The 9,107-nt window shown below is 37.6% G+C and overlaps 1 long non-coding RNA gene across 1 annotated transcript; it reads right to left on the bottom strand.

The window, feature by feature from the left end:
- Positions 1-156: 156 nt before the first annotated feature.
- On the bottom strand, positions 157-2,690 carry LOC141279117 (uncharacterized). The gene is made up of 3 exons (XR_012332895.1): positions 2,647-2,690; positions 2,103-2,179; positions 157-199 (listed from the first exon to the last, which is right to left on the bottom strand). It is a non-coding gene; the product is annotated as an uncharacterized lncRNA (long non-coding RNA).
- Positions 2,691-9,107: the final 6,417 nt, after the last annotated feature.

Raw genomic sequence — 9,107 nt, forward strand, 5'->3', positions numbered from 1 at the left:
AAATCCATACACACTCTCACATAGGAAATATTTGCACTGAATTTTAAGACATTCATAGAATACCCTCTGAAATTCATCCAAGGACCCCAGGTAAGAAACCTGACTGCCTTTAAGGGTTGGATCAGTGACACAGAAGGTCACCCAGCCAAGAGACAGGCCTAATCTGTTTGCTTTTGCGTCCACCAAAGGATTGCAGAATCTGGTTATTTAAAAAAGCAAAAGAGATCAAGTTATTAATGGCTATTAATTACTGTGAGTAAATTTAAATTCCAAAAAGTTTACCAATATTGATGCAAAATCAATAGTGGAGCTTGTTGGCTACTTTATAAACTGCCGCAAGATGGAAGAGACTTATATATAGGCTATAATCTGAACACTGTGAATAATTTAAGAAAGATTTAATTATATGCCCATATGGCTTTTTAAGAACAATACATAAAATGCAAATAAACCTAAGTTTATAGATGTTCTCCCTTAAAAACACTTAAGTCAGGACAGCTTTGAGCACTGAAGCTAAATTGAAACCCTATCTAAAGGAAACATTGTTTGAAAGAAAACAGTAATCCTTTTAGAAGAACATGATGCATAAACAATAAGCCTTGCACAAATATGATTGGTTATTTTGGAGACTATTTTTCAAAAACCATTCTTACTAATTCCAAATCATAGAATTGGATTTATACAGAAATGAAAGGCATATGAATGACAATAGAGGGCAAAGAAGTGAAACCCTCAGGCAAGTATCTCTAAGTCAGGAGCTCCCAGTAAAATTGTGAGTCAGTTTCTAGGTTCAAGTACATAAAAGTTTTAAGTGGCCTAATGACTCATTTTACTGTGGTTTAGACAAGACTCAGGTTACAAAACAGTGGTATTTCAGGAAAAGCACTTGGAAAAGTTATGGAATTCCTTGCACCTAACTCAAATAAGCATGGGGCAACTGTCTCCCACCCCACCTTCGGACAATTTTATCTATAAGGCATAGAATAAAAATCTCTCTAGTTTCTAATGAATAAAATGGTTTCTAAGAAGTCTTTTTCTACCTTAAAGCAATTTAAAAAGTTATTCACCAAAGCAGTGACCCAGAGTTCCTACACTTACACCGCAAAACTATGTAATATAGCCTCTAAATCGCATCAACTGCTTCTTTCCTTTGCTGTGTATGTTACAGTAATGTTTTTGGTGGATCTCCAAAGGAATTTCTGCTTGAATCAGAGTAATAGAAAGGTAGTCAGCAACCTTAACTAAGCCGTCTCCTGTCAGATGCCAGGAAAATAAATGAAGGCAGAAACCTTCCCTCTTCATTATTGCAAGTGTGTGAGTTGATCTTGCGACTTAGGAGTAAAGTTCTCAATTCTCTTTGTAGATATACGATGGTTTATTAATAATTTTGGTCTATGGGGAAAGGCAGCTCTTGGCTACCAGCATGAATTTAGTCCAGCTACATGCACTGATCATCTCACATATGATTTTTGTGTTCTTAGATACATACTTGAAAGAGCACATTGAAATATTCCATGGTTTTACTATTCCCCATCACTATCTCTCCTAGCTGGACAGGACACCAAAGCCAGGTGCTGAATCAGGATACCAGAGACCAAGGGAAAGGTATAGAGAACAGTGAGGTGTGATGGTGGGTTGAGAACCAACCAGATAAAGTCAATGAAGAATTAGGACCAAATGGGTGACCAAAAACTGAAATTGATAAGTCAAGGAAACTATGTCTTGAACAAGTGGATTCTGGAAATTATAGCTCTGCAATATAGAAATGGGACTTTTCAGAGAGCATCAATAGCCTCACCTGTGTATAGAAAAGAAACTTTTGCGGGAACCTAGCCAGTATGAGCTAGAGGTGGTTGATGGTTATTATAATGTAGCAGAGATGAAATTACCTATCTTTCCCAGTTCAGGGTATTCAAAGGAATCTTTGGCCCCAAAGTACAAGAATAAAAACTTCTCCCTCTCTCACACTCTAAATTTCCAGAGGTCTCCTGGGATAACACAAGGAAGTGGGTATTTAGTAACTAAAATATTCAGTTTTGTTATTATTATTTTATAGAAAATACACATTTAGTTAACTAATTTTTAATAATTTCTTTGCTTACCATTCTTCTTTTTTGCATATATTCTTCACACTTCTTCTTTTTCTCTTGACAGAGACCATTCTCTATCAAGAAGTAAACTTGGAAGTTGAAAAGTAGAAGGGAGTAGAAGGAAACAAAATATTTTAACTTTGTCTTATTTTTGAGAACTGAAGTACAGAATAGCTTTATATTTAGCTAGAAAAAATACATTTAAAATTTTAACTATGTACTTATACAATATACAATATGAATATTGAAATGAAAAATACCACTTCTAAAATATATGATAGGGAAATGATGAAAAAAGAATATTAGATCTATACAGTTGGAAATACAAAAGGGGAAGGGAAGTAAGAGCGTATTAAATGGCAAACACAAAATAACGTGGAAGAAATAAATTCAAATATTTTAGTAATTAAAATGCAGGAGATGATTTAAAATCATCTTTTAGAAATTCTCAGATTAGACTAAAAGTGCATCTGGGCATAGTTTATAAGAGACACCTAAAACAATACTACCCAAAGTTCTAATCCAAGGTGGCAGTGTGGGAAGATTCTGAACTCACCTTTTCTCATGGATGCAACATATCAACATCTGCATGTAAAGAAATTCCTCCTGAAGAAGAACTGACAGCTAATTGAACAGCATCTGTACAACAAAAATGATAGAGACGTTTGTAGGAGGGGTGTACCCATAGAGATGGGTAAGAGAAATGGAGACACAGTATGTTTTGCCAAAAGTTTTACTTTCGTTTTAGGTTCGAAGGATTCGTTTACAAGAAGACACCACTCGTCACACAAATGACAATTTCAACTTAATTTTAATAGAAAATCATTAAAAATAAAGAAACAGAAATGAAAAGGGAAAGAAAAGTAAAAGCATGTACACCACCAAATTGGGCCAACACCTACACCCAGACTCCAACAGAGCTGGGAAGTCCCAAAAAGAGTAATCTGGAGTCCCAGCTGGGAAAAGTCCCAGGCAGTGTGTCCACTCTGCAGGTGAGACTTCAAATTGCAGTTTAGAGGAGTCCCGCTTATAATACCAGGCTGCAAAGTGATATCATCAGTTTGCATGCAAATATGCAGCTCTGAGTTTCTTCAGCAATGCTGTTTATCTCATTTTGTGTATTATAAGAAGTTCTAGACCCCCGGGAACTTGCCAGGTCCCCAAGGCTCAAGAAATTCCATGATCCACTCCCATCTTTTTTTTTTTTAATTTTATTTATTTTTATTTATTTTTGGCTGCTTTGGGTCTTCATTGCTGTGCGGGCTTTCTCTAGTTGTGGAGAGTTGGGGCTACTCTTCATTGCAGAGTGTGTGCTTCTCATTGTGGTGGCTTCTCTTGTTGCAGAGCATGGGCTCTAGGCATGCGGGCTTCAGTAGTTGTGGCACGCAGGCTCAGTAGTTGAGGCACATGGGCTCAGTTGCTCTGAGGCATGTGGGATATTCCCAAACAAGGGATTGAACTCATGTCTCCTGCATTGGCAGGCAGATTCCCAACCACTGCACCACCAGGGAAGTCCCCCTTCTTTATCTTAAGTGCCTCTGGACTTGCTGGCGGCAGCTCACAAGCAGGCACATAGTCCAGGCAAGGTCACTAATCAGTTAGAGGCCTAATGTTGCCTCTGAAGCCTGAACAAGTCTGCTTCCATTTCAAACCTCCTAACACAGTATTGACAGGATCCCCACCCCCAACACTGTGACATGCAGTAGGGAAGCATATCACTGAAGGGCAGGCGCATAGACTTGCTTGCCCTGGGGCACAATGGAGAAACACTGGTTTAAAGGGCACCTAGACTATATGTGAGGGAAATTCACTTACCAACCCTAGAACTTCTGCCAAACGGGAAGGACACTGCTGAAACTCTCTCCAAGGTCAGAGGTGCAAGACAGCAAGATTTTTTGTATTCCCTTTTTACCTTGATATCACAGGTGGGAATGTGATCCAGGGCTCTAAGTCAGCCTGCCAAGGCCAGCTCAGTGTGCCTCAGATCCCAGTCCACACTATCTCAAGCCATCCCCCCAAGGCAGTGCTGGTGCACTGCATCTCAGGTTCCCCTGACTGTATGCACTCCAGCTCCAGCTGTCCCACCAAAGTGGTCTTGGTGCAGCCCCAGGAACCCCCCTGGCCCATGCCTGCTCCAGTTGTCTGCCAAGGCAGCTCCTGCATGGCATGCCCCAGTGCCTCCACCCCCCTGGCCCATGCCCACTTCAGCTGCAGATGGCCTGCCAAAGCCACTCAGTACATGAAGTCTACACAGGAGATCCAGAGGAATATGTTCCAAACAAAAGAACAAGATAAAACCCCAGGGGGAAAAAAAAAACCTAATGGAACAAAATAGGCAATTTACCACATAAAGAGTGAAAAGTAATAGTCATGAAGATGCTCACTGAACTCAGGAGAAGAATGCAGAATCACAGTGAGAGTGAGAACGTCAACAAAGAGAAAATATGAGAAGAACAATCAGAGCTGAAGAACACAAGAACTAAGATGAAAAATATACTAGAGGGAATAAACAGTGGATTAGATGATACAGCAGAAAACCAGTGATCTGGAGGACAGAATAGTGGAAATCATGAAATCAGAACAGCAAAAAGAAAAACAAATTTAAAAAATGAAAACAGTTTAAGGAATCTTTAGGACAACATTAAACATACTAACATTTGCATTATAGCAGTCCCAGAAGGAGAAGAGAGATAAAAGGAGGCAGAAAAATTATTTGAAGAAATAATAGCTGAAAAATTCCCCAACCTGGAAAAGGAAACATATCTAGGTCCAGGAAACACAAAGAGTCCCACACAAGATGAACCCAAAGAGATCCACACAAAGACATATCATAATTAAAATGGAAAAAGTGAAAGATAAAAAGAAAATCTTAAAGTAAGCAAGAGAAAAACAATTAGTCACATACAAGGAAACCTCCATAAGACTATCAGCTAAGTTTTCAGCAGAAACTTTGCAGGCCAGAAGAGAGTGGCATGATATATTTAAAGTACGAAAAATAAAAAACTTACACCCAAGAATACTCTACCCAGTAAGGTTATTTAGAATTGAAGGAGAGATAGTTTCTCAGACAAGCAAAAGCTAAAGGACTTCATCACCACTAAACCAGCCTTATAATAAAAGTTAAAGTGTCTTCTCTAAGGAGAAAAGAAAAGGCCATGACTAGAGATAAGAAAATATATAGGAGAAAAGTCTCATTGGTAAAGGCAGTCGATAAGCCACTTTAAAGGCTAGTAGGAAGGCTAAAAGGCAAAAATAACTATAGCTACAAAAAGTAGGTAAGGGATACACAAAATTTTTAAATGTAAAATATGACATCAAAAACATAAATTGTAGACAGTAAGGGATTGAAACTGTAGTGCTTTTAAAATGTGCTTGAACCTAAGCAACTATTAGCTTTAAATAAGCCACTATACATATAGGACAATATATATGAACCTTATGGTAATCACAAACCAAAAACCTACATTAGATACAGGAAAAAAGGAGAAAGCACTCAAGCATGGCAATAAAGAAAATCATCAAACCACAAGAGAAGGGTTCAAGAAAAGAAGAAAGGAACAGAAAAGAACTACCAAAAAAAAAAAAAAACAGAAAACAAGTAACAAAATGGCAATAAGTACATACTTATTAATATTTGCTCTAAATGTGAATGGACTAAATGCTCCAATAAAAAGACATATCTAAAGACACACAGACTGAAAGTAAAGGGATGGAAAAAAGATATTATATGCAAATGGAAACAGAAAGCAAGGGTAGCAATGTGTATATTAGACAAAATAGACTTTAAAATAAAAACTCTAACAAAAGAAAAAGTTGGCCATTACATAATGCAAGAAGAGGACATAACATTCATAAATATTTAGCACCCAACAATAGAAACACATAAATATATAAAGCAAATATAAACAGACATAAAGGGAGAAATTGACAGCAATATAAAATAGGAGGGGACTAACACCCACTTACATCAAGGGACAGATCATCCAGACAGAAAGTCAATAAGGAAATATTGGCCTTAAACAACATATTAGATCAGATAGAACTAATAGATATATACAGAAACTATTTGCAAATGGTACGACAAATAATGGGTTAATATCCAAAACATTTAAACAGCTCACACAACTGTATCAAAAAAACAAAACAAACTGATCTTTTAAAAATAGAGAACCTGAATAGACATTTTTCCAAAGAAGACATAGAGATGGCCAACAGGCACATGAAAAGATACTCAACATCTCTAATCACCAGGGAAATGCAAATTAAAACAACAGTGAGATATCACCTCACATCTGTCAGGCTATATCAAAAAGATAACAAATATCAAGTGTTGACAAGGATGTAGAGAAAAGGGAACCCCTGTGCACTGCTGTGGGAACTGTTACAGCCACTATGAAAAATAGTATGGAGTTTCCTCAAAAAATTAATAATAGAACTACTATATGATCCAGCAGTTCCACACTGGGTATTTACCTGAAGAAAATGAAAACACTAATTTGAAAAGATATATGCACCCCAATGTTTATTGCAGCATTATTTAAAATAGCCAAGAAATGGAAGCAACCTGTCTATCAATATATGAATGGATAGAGAAGATGTGGTATATATTTATAATGGAATATTACTCAGTGATACAAAGAATTAAATATTGCCATCTGTAACAACATAGATAGATCTAAAGGATATTATACTAAGTGCAGTAAGTCAGAGAAAGACAAATACCATGTGATTTCACTTATATGTGTGAAATCTAAAAAACAAAACAAATGAACAAACAAAACAGAAACAGACCAATAGATACAGAGAACAAACTAGTGTTTACCAGAGGGGAGGAGTATGGTCCCCTTCAAGGAGGGATGGTTAAAATAGGTGAAGGGCTTTAAGAGTTGCAAACTTCCAATTGTAAAATATATGTCATGGGGATGTAATGTGTAGCATAGGGAATATAGTCAATAATATTTTAATAACTTTGTATGATTACTAGACTTTTTGTGGTGATAACTAATGTATAAAAATATCAAATCACTATGTTGTACATCTGAAACTAATATATTATGTCAATTATGTGTCAGTGAAAAAAATACTACCCCAAAAAATGGAACATAAAAATTTTGAGAATATATATCTATCCAAAAAAACAATTCAATGTGAAAAGCATTAACTGAAATCAAGAGGCACATTCATATGGATAAATAATCAATAATCCATAAAGAATTTAAAACAATCATAAACCTACATTCACCTAATAATACAGCCTCAAACTTTAAACAGAACTGCCAAATTGGACAAATACATAATCACAGTGGGAAACTAAAATACTGCTTGCAAAAACTAAGTGTAACAGTTATTAAAGATATAGAATATTTGAGTAATATAACTAACACACATGCATTTGCACACACAGACAAACACACACAACAGAGAGGGTACTGACTTGGTTTTCCAACACTCTCAAAACATTTAGAAATACTGACCAGATATTATGTGCAAAATAGGCTCAATAAATTATTGAAATAGGCTAAATAAATGATTTGTATTATTTGCTAAGATACAATAAAAATAGAAATCAACAATAAAATGATAAACTTTCTTTAATACAAGTAGAATATAAAAAGCAAACTACAATATTCTTGAATTAAAAAGGAAATCTAAATAATACTGGGAAAATAGATCTATCTGATCAAGAAACTAAAGCTGTTACTCACTCTAAAAAAACAAATAAAATGGTAAGATCTCCAGATTAACCATGAAAATAAAAGATGTAGCAAAATTAATAATATTCAAATTAACGTCTTCAATATTCTTTTCTTCTCCCTCTTCTTTTTCCTTTCCTTCTCCAACTATTCAAAGCCCACATCATTAGGTGGGGCTTAGCAAGGTGAGTGGCTATGCAATGTGGGTGCTTGGGGAGAGTCATAGAGGCTCAACATAAGGAGACAGAGACCAAGCAGGGAGATGAGGTGGTCTTCACAGGGAAGGCAACCTAATATGGCCTATGAAAGACTGGGCAGGGTGAAGAGAGTGTTCATAAGAAAGCACACAAAGCAACAGCCCAGGGACAACCAGGGTATCAGAAACCAAGCAAAGTGAGGGGGGCATCCCCAGGCCTGAGGGTATAGGTTTTTGGAGATTGAGAAGAGGGAAGAGGACCTCTATATAGGGGCTATCCAGAGTGGGGCCCACAGGAGGCCAGAGGGCATCCACCTGGGGGGGTAGAGGGTAGTTGGCCCAGCAGCATGGGATGTTAGATCTGCCATATGCTGAGGAAGGAATCCTTGCATAGAGAGGGCAGTGGCAGCAGCAGCTAAGAGCAGGGCATTGGAACCTGAGCAGGGTAAGGAGGATGTTCACAGGAGGCCAGCACAAGATGTCAGAGCCAGAAAAAGTTGAGAATGTGTCTATCTAGAAGGAAGGCTCAGCACAGCATCCAGAGGCTTAAGCATATTATAGTCCACATGGTGAGTGGACTGGTACAGCATGTCAGAGCCCAAAAGGATAGAAGAAGGCTACCATGCGGGGAGTGACTCAGCCCAAGGAGGATGAATAGGGCATTCAATTGGAATGGGGAGAGGTAGGTGCAATGTTGGAGCCCAAAAGAGGTAAAGAAGGCATTCTTACACAGTACCAAGTATGGGAGAGGAGGTAAGGAGGAAAAAGGCAATGGCAGTCAAGAGAGGAATAATGGCAGCCAGCCTTCTAACTGTTGGAGAAGGGGTTTAGAAATATGAAAAGGGAAACAACTAGAAAGAACCGTAAGATGTTTGATTAGCATTAGAGATGCCACTGTGAACTTGTTTTTATTATATAGCAATGGATATAGATATAATGTGTACATACATACATACACATAGGTCAAATAAATTCCCTGTGTCCACTGAGAGAGCCTAGGAGCAGCTGCATCTCAATGACTAGAAGCAATCCAAGCTCCCAGATCACAGCTTCTAAGTGATGCTCCTGGGAAAAAGGAACTATAGCTTCTTGGAGAAAACAGAAAATTCCAGGACTGGGGCAGGGATG

The sequence above is a fragment of the Tursiops truncatus genome, chromosome 1 (assembly GCF_011762595.2).
Source record: "Tursiops truncatus isolate mTurTru1 chromosome 1, mTurTru1.mat.Y, whole genome shotgun sequence".
Classification (NCBI taxonomy): Eukaryota; Metazoa; Chordata; class Mammalia; order Artiodactyla; family Delphinidae; genus Tursiops; species Tursiops truncatus.